This window comes from Macaca nemestrina, chromosome 15, assembly GCF_043159975.1.
Source record: "Macaca nemestrina isolate mMacNem1 chromosome 15, mMacNem.hap1, whole genome shotgun sequence".
Taxonomy (NCBI): Eukaryota; Metazoa; Chordata; class Mammalia; order Primates; family Cercopithecidae; genus Macaca; species Macaca nemestrina.
This window is the reverse complement of record NC_092139.1, coordinates 115474627-115498131: the sequence shown is the minus strand read 5'-3', so window position 1 is coordinate 115498131 and position 23505 is coordinate 115474627. Positions and strand designations below refer to the sequence as shown.

Genomic DNA, 23505 nt, shown 5'->3' with positions numbered 1-23505 from the left:
TGGGTTGGAGGGCTAGAGAATGAAGGCAGCCAGGCAGAGGGGCCATAACAGGATAACAGGCATGGTGACAGGTGAGGAGGGCCTGGGTCAGCCGGGAGACGGCAGCCTGACACTCACCTGCTAAGGAGTGAGTCTCTGGGAGGACGGTCTGGCCTGACCTGTGGCCTCATGCACTGCACCAATGGGCAATTCAGGCACGGCCACACCGTGATGCCACTCTGTCTCTGTCCTTCCGTAGGGCTCTGATGCACACACCTTCAATACCCCAACCCCAGCAGTCCTCAGCAACACTGGAAGAGTCTGATGGTTCTTTATATTATTTTTTTTTAAATCGTCCCACCATACAAATAACTTCTTTGATGTGCAGTTCTATGAATTTTAACACCATAACCATTAAGATTCAGAAGAGATCCATCACCCAAAACACACCCTCCTATCGACAGAAGAACAATTTGGATGAATTTCAAAGACATTATGCAGAAGGAAGGAGGTCAAGTTCAGAAAGCTTTTTGAATTTCATACAGAATCAGAATATAAAGTTTGGCGATTGACTTCCTTCCTCATAATGCCGTTGAAATGTATCCAAATTGTTGCATATATCAATAGTTCATTTCCTTTTGTTGCTGAGTAACGTTCCATTGTATGGATCAATCTGTTTGTTTATCCATTCACCTGCTGAAGGGCATTTGGATTAGCTCCCTTTTGGGGTGATCATTAATAAAATTGCCATGAAATTTTCTTACTCGTGTGCACACAAGTTTTCCTTTCCCTGGGAGCAGGATCTCAGCCATACGGTGTCTGCTTAATTGTGAAGAAGCTGCCAAACTACGTCTCAGAGTGGCGGCATCACTTTGCATTCCCACCAGCGGGAAATGAGAGATCCAGTTTTTCTACCGTCTTGCTAGCACTTGGCATTCTCAGTAATTTTATTTTGGCCATTGTAATCGATATGCAACAGCGTCTCATTATGGTTTTATTTTGCACTTCATCAATGGCAAATGAGGAGAAATATTTTTATGTGATGATTTCCCTTCCTCGTGCTCGTTTGGGAAAATGTCTTTTTCCGTCTTTTGTCTATTTCTGTTTTGTGTAAATTTATGGGGTACAAGTGTAATTTTGTTACATGGATATATTGCATTGTGGTGAAGTGAGGGCTTTAACGTATCCATCAGCTGAATAATGTACATTGTACCCATTAAGTAATTTCTTGTACTGTCTCCATCCCACTCCCCACCCTGGGTCTCCATTATCTTTCATTCAGCTTTTTACATATGATTTAGCTCCCACTTACCAGTGAGAATGTGTGGTATTTGTCTTTCTGTTTTCTGAAGAGTTTCACTCAAAATAATGTCCTCCAGTTCCATCCATGTTGCTAAAAGATATGACATCATTCTTTTCATGGCCGAATAGTATTCCATTCTATATAGAGAATGCATTTTCCCTATTCAAACATCCCTTCGTGGATGCTTAGATTGATTCCATATCTTCGCTACTGTGAATACTGCTACAATCAACATGAATGCAGGCATCTTTTTGGTATCACGATTTCTTTTACTTTGGGTGTACACCCAGTAGTGGGACTGCAGGACCAAATGGTAGTTTTTGTTGAGAAATTTCCATACTGTTTTCTATAAAGGTTGCACTAACTTACAGTCCCACCAACAGTGTACAAGTGTTCCCTTTTCTCTGCATTTTTGCCAATATCTGTGATCTTTTCGTCTTTTTGGTAATAGCCATTCTGACTGGTTTAAGATGGAACCTCATTATGGTTTAAATTTACACTTCTTTGATGATTAGTGATGTTGAGCATTGTTCCACATGCTTCTTGGCCATTTGTATACCTTATTTGAAAAATGTCTATTCACGTCTTTGCTCACTTTTCAATGGGACTGTTTAGGGTTTTGTTGTTGTTGAGTTGTCTGAGTTCTTTGTAAATTCTGGATATTAGTCCCTGTTGGATGGACAGTTTGCAAATATCTTCTTCCACTCTGCTAGTTGTTTGTTCACTCTGTCGATTGTTTGTTTTGCTGTGCAAGAGCTTTTTTGTGTAATTAAGTCTTTTGTCTATTTCTTAATTGGTGCATTTATTTTCTTACTGCTAAGTTTTAAGACTTTTAAAACCATATTCTGTATACAAGTATTTTGTTGAATATGTGGTTTGCAAATGTTTTAGCCTAGTCTGCAAGTTGCTGTGTTGGTTTGCTGTGGCTGCCCTAACAAAGTCCCACACACTGGGGAGCTTAAACAAAGGGAATTTACTGTCTCACTGATAGAGTTTGACTCTGTGTTTCCACCCAACTCTCATGTTGAATTGTGATCCCTGGTGTTGGAGAAGGGGTCTGGTAGGAGGTGATCGGATCATGGGGGCAGATTTCCCCCTTGCTGTTCTCATGATGTGAGTTCTGACAAGGTCTGGTGTTTTAAAAAATGTGTAGCACCTCCCCTTCACCATCCTCCTCTTTCTGTGGCCACATGAAGACGTGCCTGCTTCCCCTTCATCTTCTGCCATGATTGTAAGTTTCCTGAGACCTCCCCAGCCATGCTTCCTGTACAGCCTGTGGAACCGTGAGCCAATTAAACCTCTATTCTTTATAAATTACCCGGTCTCAGGTAGTTCTTTATAGCAGTGTGAGAATGGACTAATGCACTCATGCATTTGTTGGAAACCAGAAGTCTGAGATCAAGGTGTCTCTGCAGGATCGGTTTCTCCTGAGGCCTTGCTTCTTCGCATGTAGATGAGATGCTGTCTTCCTCCTGTGTCCTCAACTGGGCTTCCATCTGTGTGTGTATTTGTTCTAGTTTCCTTTCTTTGTAAGGACACGAGTCAGATTAGAGTAGAACTCACCCTAATGAACTCACTTGAACTTGATCACCTCTGCAAAGACCTTATCTTCAAATAAGGTCACATTCTGAGGTATTGGGGTTAGGACTTCAACATATAAATTTTGGGAGGATACAATTCAACCCATAACACTCGCCTTTGCATTCTCTTAACAATGTCTTTTGCAGCAAAAGCTCTACTTTTTTGATAAAGTCAAATACACTGTTGCTTTCTTATATGAATTATGCTTTTGATGTTAAGTCACATCTAACAATGCTTTCCTGAACTCTCTCATCCCAAAGATTTTCTCCTGTGATTTCTTTTAAAGGTTTTCCAGTGTTTGCATGTTAAATGTAGATTCGTGATACATCGTGAGTTAATTTTTGAATATGGTAGGAGTCTTAGGCTGAGGTTCTTATTTTTGGCATACAAGGGACCAATTGCCCCAACACCATTTGTTGAAAATCTGTGCTTCTTCCATTGACTTGTTTTTGCACCATTAAAACAAAGTCTAATGTCTGTACTTGTGTAGGTTCATTTTTGGACTCTATACAGCCTTCTGCTTATCTGTGTAGCTATCCCTTTGCCAACACCACACTGGCTTGATTACAGCAGCTCCAGAGTAAGTCTTACATAAAGGAATTTAATTTCCAGTTTTGTTTGTCAAAAATATTTTATCTATTCAAATTCATTTGACATTTCATATACATTTTGGAATCACCTTGTCTTTGTCTAAAAAATAAGTCATGTTGGGATTTTGACTGGAATTATTTTAAATCCATAGACCAATTGGGGAATAGTTAGCATTTTCACCGTGTTGGAATCTTGCAGATAGTAGACCTCTTCACTGATTGATGTCTCCTTTGAAAGCTCTCATCAGTGTTGTTCATATTTCAGCATTCAAATTCTGTACATGTTTTGCTATATTTATGCGTATATATAAATATTTCACTTTTTGACCTATTTTCAATGGCATTTTAAAAAATTTGGTTTTCAATTTGTCTATTGCTAATGCGTGGAAATTAATATGTGTGTATGTTGACCTTCTTTAACCTTGCTAAACTCGTCTCTTAGTTCTAGATTTTTTGTCTACTCTTGGGATTCTGTATATAGTCATGTTGTCTATGAATAGAACAGTTTTATCTCTTCCTGTTAACCTGTGTGCTTTTATTTTTTTTTCTTGCCCTATTATACAGGCTAGGACTTTCATTATAATGCTGAATAGAATGGGTAAAAGGGGATTCTCTAGCCTTTTTTCTGATTTTAAGGGGAAATTATATCTTTCACTATTAAGTAAAATGTTAACTATAAGTTTTTGTAAATGCCCTTTAGCAAGATGAATAATTTTTCTTTTATTCCTAGGTTGCTTTGAGGTTTTATTGTGAATGGATTCTAAGTTTTATCAAATGCCTTTTCTGCACCAGTAGATACGATCATGTGATATTACTTCTGAGACAGTTAATACAATTGATTATATTGATTGATTTTTGAATGCTGACTTGGTTTGGAATTCCTAGAAGAAACCCAAGTTGATGGTCTTGTATTCATCTTACCATACATTGTTAGGTTTAATTTACTAATAGTTTTGTGAGGATATTTTTATATATGTTCATGAACAATATTGGTCTGTAGCTTTCTTTTTGTGTATTATCTTTACCTGGCTTAGGTATCAGGGTAATGCGTACCTCATCAAATAAGGTAGAAACATTTCCTTTTCTTCAAGAAATTGTATATAACTGGTGCTATTTCTTTCTAAATATTGGGTAGAGTTTGACAGTAAACCACATTGACTTGGAGATTTCTTTCTCAAAGATTAACTACAAATCCAATTTTATTAATAAGGCTATTCAGGCTATCTAGTTCATATTGGGGGAGTTTTGGCAGTTTGTGGTTTTCAAGGCCTTAGTCCATTTCGTGTAAGTTGTTGAATTTGTGTGTGGAGAGTTGTTTGAAGTATACCTTCCTTATCCATTTGATGTTTGCAAGAGGCACAAAAAAAAAGTCTCTTTTATTTCTGATATTGGTAGTTCTAGCTTCTCTTCTGTATTTCCTTGTCAGCCACATGAGGGGTTTACTAATTTTATTGATCTTAACAAAATCTGTATTGCTTTACTGTTTTCAATTTTAATGATTTCAGCTCGTTTTTATAATGTTCTTTCTTCTGCTTTATACATATTCTGCTCTTCATTCTTTGTAGTTTCTTGAGGTGAAGACTAGATTATTCACTTACAGTCTTTCTTTTCACATATAAGCGTTTAATGCCTTAATTTTTTAAAGCACTGATTTATTTACATCTCACAAATTTTGGCATGCTGTATTTTTATTGTTCAAAATATTTTCTAATTTCCCTTAAGACTTTCTTTTTGACCCAATGATTGTCTAAAAGATGTCGTTCTAATTTCCAAGTATTTGGAGATTTTTCTGTTACCTTTATGTAGTTGATTTCTGTTTTAATTCCATTATGATCAGAAGACATACTTAGTATGATTTCCACGATCTTTCTTGGTGAATGCCCCATGCAGACTTGAAAGTATGTGAGCTCTGTTTTTATTAAGTGGAGTGTTCTATAAACGTCAATTAGATGCAGAGGGCTGATGGTGTTGTTCCCTTCCCTATCTTTGCTGATTCTCTGCCAGTTCTATATCTTACTAATAAAGGAGGGCTGAAGTTCCCAACTGTCATGGGAGATTATCTATTTCTCCTTTCAGTTTCTTCAGTTTTGCTTCATATATTTTGAAGCTCTTTTGTTAGATGCATATACATTTGGTATTGTTATGTCTTTCTGATGAATTGATTTTTCTATCATTATGTAATGTTTTACTTTATCCCTGATAAATATATTTGCTTTGAAGTCCATTTTGTCTGATATCAATATCACCAACCCAGCTTTTTTGATTAGTGTTCATATGGACAACCTTTTTAAATCTTTTTCCTTTTAATATACCTGCACCATTAGATTTGCAGTGAGTTTCTTATGAGCAGCATATGAATAATTCTTCTTGTTTTATGCATTCTGACAACTCCTGTCTTTTAAGAGTGTATGTAGCCCATTTTCATTTACTGTAATGATTGATGTATTTGGGTTCAGTTCTACTATTTTGCTATTTGTTTTCTGTTTTGTTCCATCCATTTGACATTCTTCTGTTTCCCCTTCCCTGCCTTCTTTTTGGGTTATTTGAACATATGTAGCATCATCTATTGTGTTTCTTACTACATCTCTTTATAGAGATTAATTTTTTAAACACTGATTGTTCCGAGGATTGCAATGTTCATACTTAACTCTTTGCAGTCTACTTAGAAAATGTCACTTCCACATAGAATGACCGTGCTATCTACATACACATACATAAATACATATCTGTGTGTTATAAAATACATATAAAATTTGCATAAATATTTAATAACTGTTGTCAAAGATACACCTGGCCTACATTATGTTTATTTTTCTTTTCTTCCTTGCTAATGTGACTCTGATTTTGTTCAATGTGGAAATATCCTTCACTAAATTCATTTATCTCTTGTATCAAAAGTGTGATCAATACAGTAAGGAGAAAATGCTGCCTGGTACTTCTGGGAGGGCCTTTTGAAGAGGAATATGTGGCTGGCTGTTCCCATGCCCGTGCACATTTGTGTGAGTGCTCCTGTTGTTTTGCCTGGGACGCAGATTCAATGAGCAGATGTGGGCAGCCACTGTGGGACCATAACCTGAAAACCACTGGTAAAGGAGGGCGTGGCAGGAAATGGGAAGGAGACCGTATCCTGACGCCACCACAGGGCCCTCATCCTAGGCCCGGACTACTTACTTCTAAATTCCATGTTATACGACAACAAATAGGGGGACTGTTGTCAATAATAATTTCGCTGTACATTTTAAAGTAACTGAAAGAATATAACTGGATTGTTTGTAACACAAAGGATAAATGCTTGAGGGAATTGATACCCAATTTTCCATGCTGTAATTATTATGCATCGCGTGCCTATACCAAAATACCTCGTGTACCCCACAAGTATATACACCTACTATGTACCCTAAAAATTAAAAATAAAAATAAAATAAATAACAACAAAAAAGAAAATTTTCCTCCACGGGGACCTACAGACCCTCTCTCTCTATGCGATCATTGCCTTCTGCGTTACGTACATCGTGTTTGTACATTGAAAACCTCACCAGACAATGGCACAATTTTTTACTCTCAATCTTCAAACATATTTTAAAGAATTTCAAAGCAGAGAATAATAATTTGTTATATTTACTCATATATTTATCACTCCTGTAATTTCATTCCTTTCCAACATTCCAAGATTCCTTCTGCTATCCTTTCCCCTCTGTCTGGAGATCTTCCTTTAGGAATTCTCTGAGAGCAGTTCAGCTGTAATGAATTCTCTTCGTTTTCCTTCAGTTGAGAATGTCTTTATTTCATCTTTATTCCTGAAGGTATTTTCTCTGGATATATACTGCTGGGGTGGCAATTATTTTCTTTCAGAACTTTAAAAACGCTGTGCCGCTTCTGTCTGACCTCCACGGTTTCAGATAAGAAAGCCACGGCCATCTGAATTGCTTTCTCCCTTCAGGGAACGCGTCTTTTTTTTTCCTGCTGCTTTCTAAACTTTTTGTGTGTCTGCTGTTCAGTAGATTGATTATAATGTGTCTGTGCATAGATTTCTTTGGGTTTATTGTCTCTGGAGTTTGCTGCCCTTCTTCATTCTGGTGGCTTAGGTCATTTCCAAAAATTAAAGAGTTTTTAGCAAATTTTCTGGAATTTGTTATGTATTTATTTTTTTAGCGTCACACTCTCACCTCAATTTGATTCCAGTGAAAAAATACTAGACCTTTTATTGTTCTCTGACAGGTCCCTGAGGCTTAGTTCATTTTTTTCCGTCTTTTTGTTTCTCGGATTGGATAATTTCTTTTGGTCTGTCTTTGAGTGTGCTGACTCTTTTCTCTGTCATCTCCAGTCTGCTATTGAGCCTATCCATGAGGTTTCTGTGTGAGTATGTGTGTGCGCACGTGTGCACATTCATGCATGCATGCTTTTTTCATGACTTAAAATTTCCTTTTCTAATTTTTGACTGACTTTGAATGTGTTTGTGATGACTTTTTGGAATGTTGCTGTTGAGACAGGGTCTCATTCTGTCGCCCAGACTGGCATGCAGTGGTATGATCTTGGCTAACTGCAACCTCTGTTTTCTGGGCTCAAGTGATCCTCCAACCTCAGCCTCCCAAGTAGCTGGGACTACAGGCACCTGCCACCACACCTGGCTAATTTTTGTGTTTTCAGTAGAGATGGGGTTTCACCACGTGGCCCAGGCTGATCTCAAACTCCTTAGCTCAAAACTGTCCACCTGTTTCAGCTTCCCAAAGTGCTGGGATTGTAGGTGTGAGCCAATGAACCTGGCTGGAATGTTTTAATAATCGCTGTTTTAAAGTCTTTGTCAGATAATTGCAACAGCTGTGTCATCTTAGTATCAGTGTCTGTTGACCGTCTTTTCCCATGAGAATTGGGATATTCCTGATTCTTCACATGCCAAGCAATTCTGGATTCTATCCTGGGCATTCTGGATGGCATATTATAAGGCAGGGAGAATGGACAATGTCCAGTGTTTGTTTCTGCAGGCAGCTGACCTGCTCACACCCAGGCCACAAGTTCCAAGGGACCGTCTCTGGACTGGCTGTGGTTTTACTGCCAGTTCCACTTTCCAAGCTTTGCAGTTCTGTCCAGCTCTCTCCCACATGTGGCCACCCAGAGGCCAACCTAGGACTTGCTCTGTGAGTGCTCTATCAGTCTAATCTTCACGACATTTGCAATGCTCCATGAGGCAACACCCATGCGTGCACAGCTTTGTGTGTGCAGGGGAACCGTGAGCCCAGGAGTCTGCAAACAGCCTTTCCCAAGTTCCTCTGGCTGAAGCACTTTTCCAGCCACCCCTTCGTCCGTGGCCATGCAGCTCAGAAGCACCCAGGGGAGGATGTGTGAGGTGCAGCTTCGCCTCCTGGAACACCAGGTCTTCAGGATGGAGAGGACGACTGCCCTGCACCCATGGGCGGGTGTCACTGGCTGCTGCCACCATCTCCACATGATTGTTTAAGGGGTTGTGGTGAGAGAGAACAGAGGGAAAAAAATTGAAAAGAAAATGGGGATTTCTAGGCTTGCCACAGTGGCTCACACCTGTTATTCCAGCACTTTGGGAGGCCAAGGCAGGCAGATCATGAGGTCAGGAGATTGAGACCATCCTGGCCAACATGGTGAAACCTCATCTCTACTAAAAATTTAAAAATTAGCTGGGTGTGGTGGTGCCTGCCTGTAATTCCAGCTGCTGGAGAGGCTGAGGCAGGAGAATCACTTGAACCAGGGAGTTGGAGGCTGCAGTGAGCCGAGATTGTACCAATGCACTCCAGCCTGGCGGCAGAGTGAGACTCCGTCAAAAAAAAAAAAAAAGGAAAATGGGGATTTCTGATGGGAGTTTGTTTTCCTGCTACTTGGGCCATAAAGAGAGAGTTTCTCCTGGAATTCTCTCTGCCTGCACTTTGGTGTCCATTTCTGGGTTTCCAGGGCATTGAGTTCAGACTGGAAGAGATCAGGTAGCGGAGAAAGTAAACTGCATTAATCTGGTAGAATGTCGGATTTGGGAGTTCTTTCCTCCTGCTGCTCTTCACTTTCCAGGGTCTTTAAACAGTTGTTCCATGTATTCTGTCCAGCTGCTCTAGCCTTCTGTCCAGCTTTTCTAGGTGTAGCCATTTGGAGAGTGTGTTTAACCCAACTTACCCAGACCCAGAACCCAGTCTGCTTCTTTTTGTATCAGAGAGGTTTATGCTTATTTTTCTTAAGCTTCTCTTGCTCGATCCTCACGGTTTAGAACATCTGTTCAAATCAAAGCTGTGCTGTTCTACTTGTTGGTGTCAAATAGCATGTTTTGATGAGTTTTTCCACATTTGTTCTTTGTAACATTAAAAAATATATCCATGTAGTTTTATTGATTTGATTTGAAAATACTTTTAAATACTTTTAACAGAATTCTTGCTCAGCATGTCCCAGACCCCAGTATCTGGTAATAAGCTGTGAAAACAAAAAAATTGATTTACTTTTTAAAAAATCAATACATCACAAGAGATGGATTTGATTTTAAAAAGAGAAAAATGAAAGTTTCTACCTTATTAAAATATTCATGTTGAAATAGGAAAGTGTCAACCGGGAGGCCATGTGTGTGGGGCCCAAGCTCAGAACACACATCTGGGAGATCAGTGACACGTGTCCTCCAACCTCATGGCCTGCCCTCCCAAACCTGGCCAGCCCGCACCTTCTCCCCAAGAGCCTCTGATCATCTGCAGCTCACTCCATGCCTCTCCCCACCTTCCTCAGGCTTTTCTCCACAGGGATCCCTTTTGGTTTGTGCAAAATACATCTACGATTTCAGGCTGAGTGTACCTGCTCACTCCTGAACACCTGCCTGGAGTCAGTGGGTACATGCTGACCTCTTTCACCCACAAGAGCCTGAAGACCAAGGTGTGATCAGGATTCCTACTGCAACCCTGCCCACACTCCATCCCTCTGGGATGGGGCCAGACACAGCTGATGGATAAACACTGTCCTCCTTCCTCCCCTCCCTCCTTGGTGGTCAGGTCCCCACTTTGTCAAGGCGTGGCCGGAGCAGATGTTCCTTCAAGCAGGAGCTTTGCAGGCTGGCAGGGGGCAATGATGAGCCAAGCACAGGGTGGGCGTCTTCACACTCTGATGGTGCATAAGCGTGGAATTGGTGGTGGTTCCGATGGGCTGGAATGTGGAATGCAAAGTGGAGAAATGTGTTGTGGAATGGTCAAGGTGCAGAGGGGCCTGAGTGGCGAGGAGGGGCCAGATAAACACATTCCTGATGTATCCTGATGCACAGATACAGTGTGTATGTGTGTACAGTGTGTATTGTGTGCAGTGCATATGTCTATACAGTGTACATGTGTATACAGTGTCTGTGTACAGTGTGTATGTATATACAGTGTGCATGTGTGTACAGTGTTATGAGTGTGTAGCATGTACGTGTGTGCAGTGTGTATGTGTGTGCAGTGTGTATAGTATGTGTGTGCAGTGTATATGTGTATACACTGTGTATGTGTGTGCAGTGTGTATGTGTATACAGTGTGCATGTGTGTACAGTTCATATGTGTGTACAGTGTGTATGTGTATACAGTATATGTGTTTATACAGTGTGTATGTATATAGTGTGTGTACAGTGTGTATGTGTGTACAGTGCATATGTCTATATTGTGTATATGTGTGTGCAGTGTGCATGTGTGTACAGTGTATACGTCTATACAGTGTGTGTGTGCAGTGTGTATGTGTATACAGTGTTTATGTGTGTACAGTGTGTATGTGTGTACAGTGTATATGTATGTACAGTGTCTATGTGTGTGCAGTGTGCATGTGTATACAGTGTGTATGTGTGTACAGAGTGTATATGTGTACAGTGTATATGTGTATACAGTGTGTGTGTACAGTTTGTATGTATATACAGTGTGTATGTGGGTACACTGTGCATGTGTGCACAGTGTGTATGTGTATACAGTATGTGTGTACAGTGTGTATTTTGCATAGTATGTGTGTACAGTGTGTATGTGTGTGCAGTATGTATATACAGTGTATACGTGTGTACAGTGTGTATGTGTGTACAGTGTATATGTGTATACAGTGTGTGTGTGTACAGTGTGTGTATGTGTGTACAGTGTGTGTGTACAGTGTGTATGTATATACAGTGTGTATGTGGGTACACTGTGTATGTGTGCACAGTGTATATGTGTATACAGTATGTGTGTACAGAGTATTTTGCACAGTATGTGTGTACAGTGTGTATGTGTGTGCAGTATGTGTATAGAGTGTATATGTGTATACAGTGTCTATGTGTGTACAGTGTGTATGTGTATACGGTGTGTATGTGTGTGCACATGGATGGATGGACGGACAGATGAACAAAGCCAGAGGGCGACAAATGGTTTAAAGATTTGGGAAAGGGGTTAGAGCAAGTTTACCAGTTAAGAGGGAGTGGACATCAAAAGTGAGACACCACTTCATGCCTATTAGGAGGACTACAGTTAATAAGTAAAATACATAAATCCAGAAAATAGCAGGCATTGACAAAAATGTGAAGACACTGGAGCTCTCCAACCCTGTTGGAGGGAATGGAAAAATGGTGTAGCCTCGGTGGAGACTTCACGAAAATGTCAACCATGAAGTTACCATATGACACAGATGTCACACTACAATATGCACAGAGATATTGAAACCTGTGTTCGTACAAAAATGTGTATACAAACAGGTGTAACAGCGTTATTCACAAGAGCCAGAAAGTGGGAGCAACCCAGGGTCCCTCAATAGAGGAGTAAACAAAGAAAATGCTATGTTCACATTGCCTTAAATCACAGTGGAATATTACTCAGCCAGGAAAAGGAAGGAAGCACGGACACCTGCCACAACCTAATGAACCTTGAGAACACGATGCTGAGTGGAAGAAGCCAGACACAAAAGCTCACTTATAGAATGATCTCGCTTATGTGAAATGTCAACAAGAGGCAAATCCATGGAGACAGAAAGTGGACTCGTGGTTGCCAGGATTACGGAGAAGGGGAAAATGGGTAGACGCTACTTAAAAGAACAGGGTTCCTTTCTGGGGTGATGGGAATGTTCTGGACATAGAGAGAGGTGACAACTGCACTGCCCTGTGGATCTGCTGAAATCCACCCAATTGTGCACTGTAACGTGGTGAATTTTACAGTATATGAGTTATGACTCATTATTAAAAAAAATAATAATAATAAGCCAAAAAAAAGGGTAGAGTGCATGGTGAGGGAAATGTCGCTGAGAACATAAGGTGGGCGTCTGTCAGAGAGGTCTCCCTCCCAACCCAGGGAGCTGCAAGTCCGAAGGCGGTGAGGCATGCCCTGCGTTCCCATGAACACACCGGGGACCTTCCTGTCCCACCACCTTCAAGAAAAGGAAAATTATAAAAGCAGGGAGGAATTGGACCCAGTCAAAACCCATTGAATACTCGCTTTGTGCTGGGCACCACACTGACTCAAAATTTTTTGTTCCGTAGAGGATCGATAAATGAAGGAAGGAAACACCCAAACGAGGTCCACACTCAGCTGTGTCCACTCAGGGAATCCCCTTCTAAAACAGTCTCTCAGTCAACACACGCCAGCGAGCAGCACGTTTGTTTAGCAGGAACCAGGTGAACCGTCCTGTACATCTGGAGCTCGGCATAAATCCTCAGAGGTCACGTCATAGGCGAAAGGTCAACCAAGGAGCAATCCATCTGAGCAGAGAGAGCTGGCTGTGTTTCTTTCATTCATTCAACAAACATGCATTTAGTGACCGGTCGGCATGCTGCACAGAATGTTAAAAGGAATGGCCCCTGCCTTCCAGACCCTGTGGTGAGAAGAGTGATCCATTAGTGAACAATCACGACACCATGTCACCTGGACTGCACCAGAGAGAAGCGCAAAGGCTGTGGGAGGCCATGGGAGAAGCCCACCTTAGTCTCATGAAATCAGAGAAGGCTCCCTGCAGGAGGATTTCTCTAAGCCAAGTACTAAAGCATAGATAAAGAGGCAGCCAGCTCCAGCAGAGAGGGGACTGAGAAGCCCATAATAATGACCCCCTTTCATTGAGTTCCTACTGTATGCCAAGCACTAGGCTAAGCAGCATTTACAGTCATTATTTCTTTTCTTCTTCTTCTTTTTTTTTTTTTTTTTTTTTTTTTTTTTTTTTTTTTTTTTTTTTTTTTTTTTGTTTGAGACCGAGTTTCGCTCTCATTGCCCAGGCTGGAGTGCAATGGTGCGATCTTGGCTCACCACAACCTCCGCCTCCCGGGTTCAAGCGATTCTCCTGCCTCAGCCTCCCAAGTAGCTGGGATGACAGGCATGCACCACCACGCTCAGCTAATTTTTTTGTATTTTCAGTAGAGACGGGGATTCTCCATGTTGGTCAGGCTGGTCTCGAACTCCTGACCTCAGGTGATCTGCCTGCCTCAGCCTCCCAAAGTGCTGGGATTACAGGTGTGAGCCACCGCGCCCGGCCCTACAGTCATTATTTCTAATTCATATCATAAAACAACCCTGGAAGGTAGACACTGTCAATCATCCCCGGCAGTAGAAAGAGGTAACTCAGGCACAGAGACATCAACCAACCCACTTGGGGTCATTCAGTAATTACAGAAAGCAGGAGAGGGTAGGACCCATTCGGGGACACTCTGGTAAACCAGGTGGCTGGATGTGGACCATGAAGATGAAGATGATGAAAATAAAGGTGAAGATGAAGAAGATGAAGAGATGAAGATGAAGATGAAGAAGATGAAGAAGAAGCTGAAGATAAAGATGAAGAGATGAAGATGATGAAGATGAAGATGATGAAGATGAAGAAGAAGCTGAAGATAAAGATGAAGAGATGAAGATGAAGATGATGAAGATGAAGAAGAAGCTGAAGATAAAGATGAAGAGATGAAGATGAAGATGATGAAGATGAAGAAGCTGAAGATAAAGATGAAGAGATGAAGATGAAGATGATGAAGATGAAGAAGTTGAAGATAAAGAGATGAAGATGAAGATGATGAAGATGAAGAAGAAGCTGAAGATAAAGATGAAGAGATGAAGATGAAGATGAAGAGATGAAGATGATGAAGATGAAGATGATGAAGATGAAGATGATGAAGATGAAGAAGCTGAAGATAAAGATGAAGAGATGAAGATGAAGAAGATGAAGAAGAAGCTGAAGATAAAGATGAAGAGATGAAGATGATGAAGATGAAGATGATGAAGATGAAGAAGAAGCTGAAGATAAAGATGAAGAGATGAAGATGAAGATGATGAAGATGAAGAAGCTGAAGATAAAGAGATGAAGATGAAGATGATGAAGATGAAGAAGAAGCTGAAGATAAAGATGAAGAGATGAAGATGAAGATGAAGAGATGAAGATGATGAAGATGAAGATGATGAAGATGAAGATGATGATGATGAAGATGAAGATGATGAAGATGATGAAGATGAAGATGATGAAGATGATGAAGCTGTGCACATTGAGGCCTCTGAGGTGAGCAGGAATGGATCAGTGTTCTGCCCAAGGAGAGGCATTCAGGACCCAACACAGGAGAAGTGGGGATATTAGGCAGAGCACAGTGATCTGAGGTGCACTTGAGACATCCCGCTGGCACCTGCCAGCAGAAGACCTGAAGGGCACTGCTGGGGAGGTGCAGTGGTCAGGGCTGACCCAAAGGACTGGGGTTTTTGGTGTATAATTCCACAGCATGGCCTGGGGTGGTTCTGGCCCACCTGCCTTCGTCAGTGTCAAGCCTGGCACAAGGACAGGGAAGTCTCTGCAGAAGGAGGTTGGCCAAGGAGCTACCTGCAGAGGCTGTGAGGGTGCCCCGCTCAGGCTTCCTCCCACATTTGGGTTGGAGAATGTTCTATGTCTCTTCCTCTCATCAACAAGGAGGATGGGACTAAATTCCTTCCCAATCCTGTCAATATTCCCATGGCCTGGAAGGAGGGAATCACCCTACAACCCCGGCATGCCCCTGGACAGGGTGTGGCTGGGGAGAGACATTTGCTGGGGCCAATGGACCCACCAAGCTAGACTCCAGTAGGGACTTTCTGGTCTCTCCTGGTTCCTTGCTGCTGGACTTGCTTCTGACTGGCCATAGCCCACATCAAAGCTGTGATGCGACTAACAGGCTTCCTGGTGCCTGCTCAGGAGGACTCATGAGAGCCCCATGAAGCTCTGTGCATCCATGCCACCAACTCTCCCCAGAGCAGGGCCCTGCCTGCTGAGGTGTGCTCTCAGTGTACCCAGAGAGTCGCCTCTCATTTGGCTGGAAATCCATCACTAGGAGTTGCTCCCATCCAGCCTGTCACATCACATTCCTGGCTGGTGCAGGCTTAAGTCAGTACTAAATCTTATATAAGAGTCATGATTGGTCAGCACAGGTCTATTTTCAGAAGCATCGGATGGTAACTGACTTTGAACACAGAAGCATGTTGGCAGCAAGTGATTGATTTGAGGATCCAGATTTAAAGACACATGTCTCCTTAGATTTAATGCATGCAAAGCACTTGGGGCAAAGAGGACCTTTTCTGGTTTTTTTCTCCCTTCTTTTGCCTAAGAGTGATACATCCTCTGCCCAGCTGCTGAGCTTCCAGCTTCTCACTGAAATAGTGCTCCTGGGAAGAGAGGCATGGTGAGAGGTGATATCTGGTGAGCAAAACTAAAGCCAGAATTTTCAAGGATTGCGGTCCACGGAGAGCACACTTCTAACCCACCCACACCAAAACTGAGCAGGACAAAAGGGTTGCACATGAGACCCCCATTTTCCAACTCTATTTGTGGTGCCAGCATGTTCCACCTTCCTCCAGGTCATCCAAGGAGCTCAGGATCAACTTTCACGCTCAGAGCTACACTTCCCCAAACACTGACTGCACCTTGCCTTTATGTGACGTCTCTACTTTAGGGACCACAGATCCTCTGCAGCCCAGACCTCACCTTGGAACTGCAGAGTCCTGACAGTGGGTCTGGCTGGCTGTCATCTCCACTCGGATGGCCATTTACGCCCCACGTAGGGCTGTCAGCTCCTGTCCCTCAAAACGACCTCACCACAGCAGTAGAAGGCAACCCATCCATTCATCCAGTGGCTCACACTGAAAACCCTGGAGTCAACTGCAACTTTCCTATTACTCACACCCCACAACCAAGGCATCATCCAAATACCCTCCACCCTCCCTTCACGGTAGATCCAGAATCGCAGCATTTCTTTCCCCAGTAACTAAGTCCGGACCCTGCCACAGAGTGTTTCTTACTGCATAGACATCAGATCATGTCACTCCTCTGCTCAAAATCCTCATCTCACTCACAGTAAAATTAAAAGTAACACTCCTGGCTGAAAAGGAGACTGGTCTGCCCTACCCAACCCTTCCCTTACTCGCCATTTCCTGCTTCTCTTCCCCTTTGTATTAACCACCTGCTGCTGCATCGTCACCACCATGACCTTGATGGCTTCAACAACACACACTCACCATCTGACAGGCTCCCTGGGTCAGGAGTCCGGGAGTGGCTGAACTGGGCCATGACTGCTTAGGGTCTCACAAGGCTGCAACCCAGAGCTGGGGCTCACCTGGAGGCCGGGATAGCGAAGAATCTGCTTTCAGCCTCCCTCCGAACACTAGCAGGATCTGTTTCTCGTGACTGTAGGACTGAAGTCTGATTTATTGCTTGCTGTAAGCTGGGAGCCACCCGCAGCTCCTGGAGGCCTCCCAGCAGCTCCTAGAGACCACCTGCAGCTCCTAGAGGCTCCCCAGCAGCTCCTAGAGGCCCCCCAGCAGCTCCTAGAGGCCCCCCAGCAGTTCCTAGAGGCTCCCCAGCAGTTCCTAGAGACCACCCACAGCTCCTGGAGGCCACCTGCAGCTCCTGGGGGCCACTGGCAGCTCCGGAAGGCCACCCACATCTCCCAGAGGTCATGTGCAGCTTTCAGAGGCCACCTGCAGCTCCCAGAGGCCACCACAGCTCCTAGAAACCACCTACAGCTCCTCGAGGACACCCACAGCTTCTAAAGACCACCTGCAGCTCCTTGCCACGTGGGTTTCCCCAGTAAGGTTGCTAAGGTCATCTAGCCAGCAAAGAAAGTGTGTGGTCTAAGGATAAGATGGAGACTTGCATACCCGTGTTAGAATGGTGGGAGGGGCACTCCATGGCTTTTGCCGTATTCTATTTGCTGGTACATTGTATTTGCCTCATTGAAGAGGAAGGGATTGTACAAGGGCATGAACACCAGGAGGCAGATTCTCTGCCTCACCTTCTCATTTCCCTCCATTCCATGGCCTGCCATGAACCTTAGCCCATGGGTCATCTACAGTAGATGCTAATTTCCAGCGCCCTGGCCAGATTGCACAGAGGGGCCTCATCTTCAAGCCCATGGGAGAAAATCTCTAAGTTAACCTAGACAAAGTAAAGAGGTGCTTGCTGTATCATCTGCTTTTCAAAGTTACCAAACACAATAAGAAAGGTTCTCAAGTATTTCACAAATACCTCCCATGGGCTCATTGTTCAGGATATGCTATTTAGTTCAATCCGGGGTAACTTGAGTTTGTACCTAGCTATTTTCTCTTCTCTGGACTCCATTGAAAATGGAGATTTGAATGACAATGAATGAGATTTCTAGTATCATCGTTGTTGTGCTTAAACCATCTGAAACACTTAATTTCACAATGTTTTGTTTTCCAATCCCTGTCTGTAATAACAAATCTCGTGTTTTCCACCCTGGGAATAGCTTTTCACCATTCAACACAATGACGTTTCTGAAAGGTGTAATTTGTGCTGGGCAGTCAATTGCATGTGTGGAATTTAATACATGATAACTCCGGTTCCTTGTCAAAAAGACAGACGAGTGCCTAGTACATCAGGAACCTAAAGGAACTTGTGCTCTGAGCCCCAGGGATAAGGACCAGTCTCTGGGTACTAGGTGTTTTGCTACTATTAACAGTTATCCTGATGTCTGCTGACAGAGCATAGACCTCAGTTTTAGGTTCTATCTACCCTTTGCACATAGACCTGAAAGTCATTTTACCTCTTCAGTTCTCATGTTCCCTAAAGCATGGGTTAGATGACACTTACTTGAGAAACATTTCCATGATTTGTGAATTTTAATTTCATTAATATTTTTCAATTATTCAGAAGGTTAAATATTTTGAGGCTAACCTATTTTAATTTTCTCCATGATTTCTTGAAGTAATTTCTTTCTTTCAAATGCCTTTTATACTCTGATATCAGCTGTTTATTTGCATCCATATTTTACTCACATTTCTGTTTGCTTTAAACATGCTCCATTTTTAATACATGTGTATGTTTTGCTGCACAGTGTTGAGCTAAGATTATTTCTTTCAACTAGTTGTTCTCATCAGTACCATTTGTTGTTTATCTGTATTATGGTAGTCACCCCTTATCCACAGTTCAGTTACCATGGTCCAAAAATATTACATGGAAAATTTCAGAAATAGACAATTCCTAAGTTTTAAATTTTGCACAGTTCTGAGTAGTGTGGTGGAATCTCTCACTGTCCCACTTTATGCCTCCTGGGACATTAATTATCCCTCGGTCCAGCATGTTCATGCTATCCACCTATCAGTCATTGACATTGTCTGCTGCTACCATCCAACCATGGATGTTGTCTTGGCTCAATGATCCAGGATCACCTGAAGCAGATGATCCTCCTGACATCAGGTCAACAGTAGCCTAACACGGTGTCGCAATGTCTTCACCATTTACTCGCTTCCTCTAATCACATAGGCATTTTATATCTCACCTCATCATAAGAAAAAGAGAGTATAGTACAGTAAGATATTTTGAGAGAGAGAGAGACCACATTCATATAACTTTCATTACAGCAGATCACTTTAACTGTTCTATTTTATTATTGTTAATTTCTTATTGTGCCTAATCTACAAATTAAACTTTATCATAAGCATACATGTACAGGAAAAAAACATAGTATCTGTAGAGTCTGTGTTATCTGCAGTTTCAGGCATCCACTGGGAGTCTTGGAACATATTCCTATAGATAAGGAAGAACTACTCTACTCAGATTTTCTTGCAGGAATGTTGCTTGACAACTGACCCTCCCGAATATCAGTAGCCTGAAACAACAAACATTTATTTCACATCAACTTCTCAGCTCCAGGCAGAGGTGAAGTTCAGGCACGCTCCACGTGACTTTTGATTCTAGGACCCAGGCTGAAGAATCAGACACAGTCTGAGCTGTGGTATTCTTGTGGTGGATGTTAGAATACAAAATAAACACTGGAGACTTGTAAAGTCTCTTAGAACCTTTGTTTGGAACTGCCATGCCGTCATATTTGCCCACATTCTACTGGCCAAAATAAATCAAATTACCAAGTCCAATATTAATGATGCAGGAAAGTACACCCTTCTGGGGCAGGGGAGTGGAGCAGAGTGCTGGAAAAAGAGAGTGCATATTTTCTGAACAGTCACAAATAAACATTTTCCATTCTCCCTAACATTTCAAAAGAATCACCCAATCAAGGTGCAGCAATTAAAAGCTCAAATGTTACAATTTTTTCATCCGGTCTCGGTGGGACTTCTCTTGGTCTGGAGACCTAAGGATTTTTTCAAAGATATGTTCCTCACAGAGCTGAAAAACAATGGTGGCATCGAGCAGGACAACTGTCTTGAACATTTCTTTTTTTTTTTTTTTTTGAGACGGAGTCTCGCTCAGGCTGGAGTGCAGTGGCCAGGTCTCAGCTCACTGCAAGCTCCGCCTCCCGGGTTCACGCCATTCTCCTGCCTCAGCCTCCGGAGTAGCTGGGACTACAGGCGCCCGCCACCTCGCCCGGCTAGTTTTTTTTTGTATTTTTAGTAGAGACGGGGTTTCACCATGTTAGCCAGGATGGTCTCGATCTCCTGACCTTGTGATCCGCCCGTCTCGGCCTCCCAAAGTGCTGGGATTACAGGCTTGAGCCACCGCGCCCGGCCTTGTCTTGAACATTTCTATTGGAATGGGGAAGAACAGGGAGGACCCTGCAGTCGCTGGCCCATAGCAATTCTGAAACCCAGTTGGCTGGTGTTCCACAGTTCCCTATTATCAGGGAAAGAATGTTGGCAGGTTAGGCTGAGGTTCTATTTCATTGTTCTCCATTGCTCCTGACTTCTCTTTCAAAGAGTTCCTTCTGTTATTCCTTCCTTCCTTCCTTCCTTCCTTCCTTCCTTCCTTCCTTTCCTTCTTTCTTTCTTTTCTTTCTTTCTTTCTTTTTTTTTTTTTTTTTTTAGATGGAGTCTTGCTCTGTCACCCAGGCTGGAGTGCAGTGGCACAATCTCAGCTCACTGCAAGCTCCGCCTCCTGGGTTCACCCCATTCTCCTGCCTCAGCCTCCTGAGTAGCTGGGACTACAGGTGCCTGCCACCACGTCCAGCTAATTTTTTGTGTTTTTAGTAGAGACGGGGTTTCACCATGTTAGCCAGGATGGTCTCGATCTCCTGACCTCGTGATCCACCCACCTCGGCCTCCCAAAGTGCTGGGATTACAGGCTTGAGCCACCACGCCCAGCCCTGTTATCCTTATCTTTCTAGGCCATGTCTGAAGAAGGCATTTGAAAACTATCCCCGAAAAAACCTTTGGAAACTATGCCCTTGATGGTAGCTAAATAGCTTTCTCCTCCTTCTTTCTGCCTTTAGAAATGTGGCTCTTAAAGGCCATTTTACACCTCAAATCTTACAGGAGGTACTTTGAACTTATCTGGTATCTCAGGAATCACACTCTTGAGACATTTATTCTAACTGAAAGAATTCATCAAGAGCCACTTTTACCCAATCAAATATCTTAAGAAAGATATGAGATCCATGGCCTTAATGACTGACCACTCTTGATGTGGTTAGAAAGAAATCCATTCTCTAAACTTGTCAAGTCCAAGAACGTCTTAGATTTCTCTATTCTCTTCCTTTTCTGCTTGTAAAATGGCCATTTGTTTCCTTAACTCATAACTTCCTAGTAAAACCCTGTGAAATGCAACTCATAATGCTTAACTGACACTAGTATGGTCTGTCCTGAAATATCTTTGCCCAGAGTCACAAATTCATTAGGTTTTTTTTTTTTTTTTTGAGATGGAGCCTCATTCTGTTGCCAGGCTGGAGTGCAGTGGCGCCATCTCAGCTCATTGCAAGCAAGCTCTGCCTCCTGGGTTCAAGCGATTCTCCTGCCTCAGCCTCTCGAGTAGCTGGGACTACAGGCGCCCGCCACCATGCCCGGCTAATTTTTTGTATTTTTGGTAGAGATGTGGTTTCACCTTGTTAGCCAGGATGGTCTCGATCTCTTGACCTCATGATCCACCCACCTCGGCTTCCCAAAGTGCTGGGATTACAGGCGTGAGCCACTGTGCCTGGCCCCATTTTTTTTTTTTTTTTTTTGCCTTATAAATTACTACAGGCTAGTACTTTGCCAAATATTTTACTACTGCACAATATAGGTTGTAATTTTTCAGACTAATTTTATGGTTCCCATGCTACCTGCTGCTCTGTCTGCAAAAAAATACCAAGAAACAGTGTATTTTAAGCACTCCACTTCTTTATCCTAAATTCTGTATCAGTCAGCTTTTTCTTCAACAATGCTTCATAACGAACAATTCCAAAAACTCAATGACTTAAAACCATAATCATTTTTCACTCTTGGGCCTGTGCATCGGCTCTGACTGCTCATGTCTAGGGTGGGGTCAGTTTCAGGTCTTCCCTGGAGTCCAGGGTACAGACAGAAGATTTAACCTGTATATCGCTGTTCTCATGGTAGAGAGAGGAGCTCAAAAGATGTGGAGTGAGCTTGAATTACATTATAAAGCCACTGTTTGGAGCTGGCATATTGTCATGTTTTCTGACATTCCACTTGCCAAAGGAAATCATATGGCTAAATCCACCATGAATATATCCATAAAGTCATTTCCTCCCAGAGAGGTGAGAATGTTAGAACGCATATTGTTAAATAGTAAGATGATCTACTGCAGTATCCTTTTCTTTTTGGTTTTAGGCAAAGTTTTTTATGTATAGCATACAGAACAGTCATGATCAAAATATGCCCTTTAATGAATATTTACACACTTTTGTAAACAGACTTACGAAGACACCACCTTATGCTATTTCTGTCATACATTTTACTTCCATATGTTACAAACCCCACGTTTGCTTTAAAAAGCCAATAATCGGCCGGGCACAGTGGTTCATGCCTGTAATCCCAGCACTTTCAGAGGCCGAAGCAGGTGGATCACCTGAGGTCAGGAGTTCAAGACCAGCCTGGACAACCTGGTGAAACCCCATCTCTACTAAAAATACAAAAATTAGCTGGGCTTGGTGGTGCACACCTGTAATCTCAGCTACTCAGGAGGCTGAGGCAGGAGACTCACTTGAACCCGGGAGGTGGAGGTTGCAGCGAGCCAAGATCATGCCATCACACTCAAGCCTGGGCAACAGAGTGAGACTCCATCTCGAAAAAGAAAAAGAAAAAGAAAGAAAAAAGCCAACAATCTGTTAATAAAATGTAATACAACAAAAAAACACTTTAAATTTAGGGCAGATTTACTATTGCGTTGCTCTTTATTTCTTTATGCCAAGTTCTAGTATCAGTTTCCTTCCTGCTAAAGAACTTTCAATAAAACCCCCGTGGTGTGGGTCTGCTGGAGATTATTAATGCTTTCAGCTTTTCTTTCTTGGACAAAGTCTTTGTTTTTGCCTTCATTTTAAAGGGTATTTTCACTGCATGTAGATTGTATTCGAGATTACATTGTTCTTTCTGCATATTAACTCTGTTGTTCCATTGTCTCCTAGCTTGCAGTTTCATGAGAAATCTCTGATTTTCTTATCTTTATTGCTCTATATTTTATTGGACTTTGGTGTCATTGCTTTTAAGCTGTTTCTCATTATAACTGTTTTTTTCCAACAGTTTTATTATGATATGTCTTGGTGTGTCTGTGTGATTGGTGTGTGTGTGTGTGATTGGTGTGTGTGTGATTGGTGTGTGTGTGTGCGTGCACACTTGTATTTTTCATGTGTGGGGTCCACTGAGCTTCTTCTTCTGAGAGTTTATCATTTTCATCAAACTTAAACAATTTTTGGCCCTTTTCACCTCAAATTTATTTTTGAAATTCCACCCCTTCTCCAACACAAAT

General features: G+C 42.3%; 1 long non-coding RNA gene across 2 annotated transcripts in view; it reads right to left on the bottom strand.

Annotated features, from left to right (window-relative positions):
* Nucleotides 1–5698: 5698 nt before the first annotated feature.
* The window catches only part of LOC105489788 (uncharacterized), a 132630-nt gene continuing 114823 nt past the window's right edge, over nucleotides 5699–23505 (bottom strand). Inside the window, exon 13 of one of the 2 annotated variants that reach the window (XR_011614229.1) lies at nucleotides 5699–9876. This is a non-coding gene — a long non-coding RNA (uncharacterized lncRNA). Of the gene's footprint in view, nucleotides 9877–9955; nucleotides 13231–23505 lie in introns of those variants that run through there. The other variant, XR_011614231.1, reaches the window with a different exon arrangement.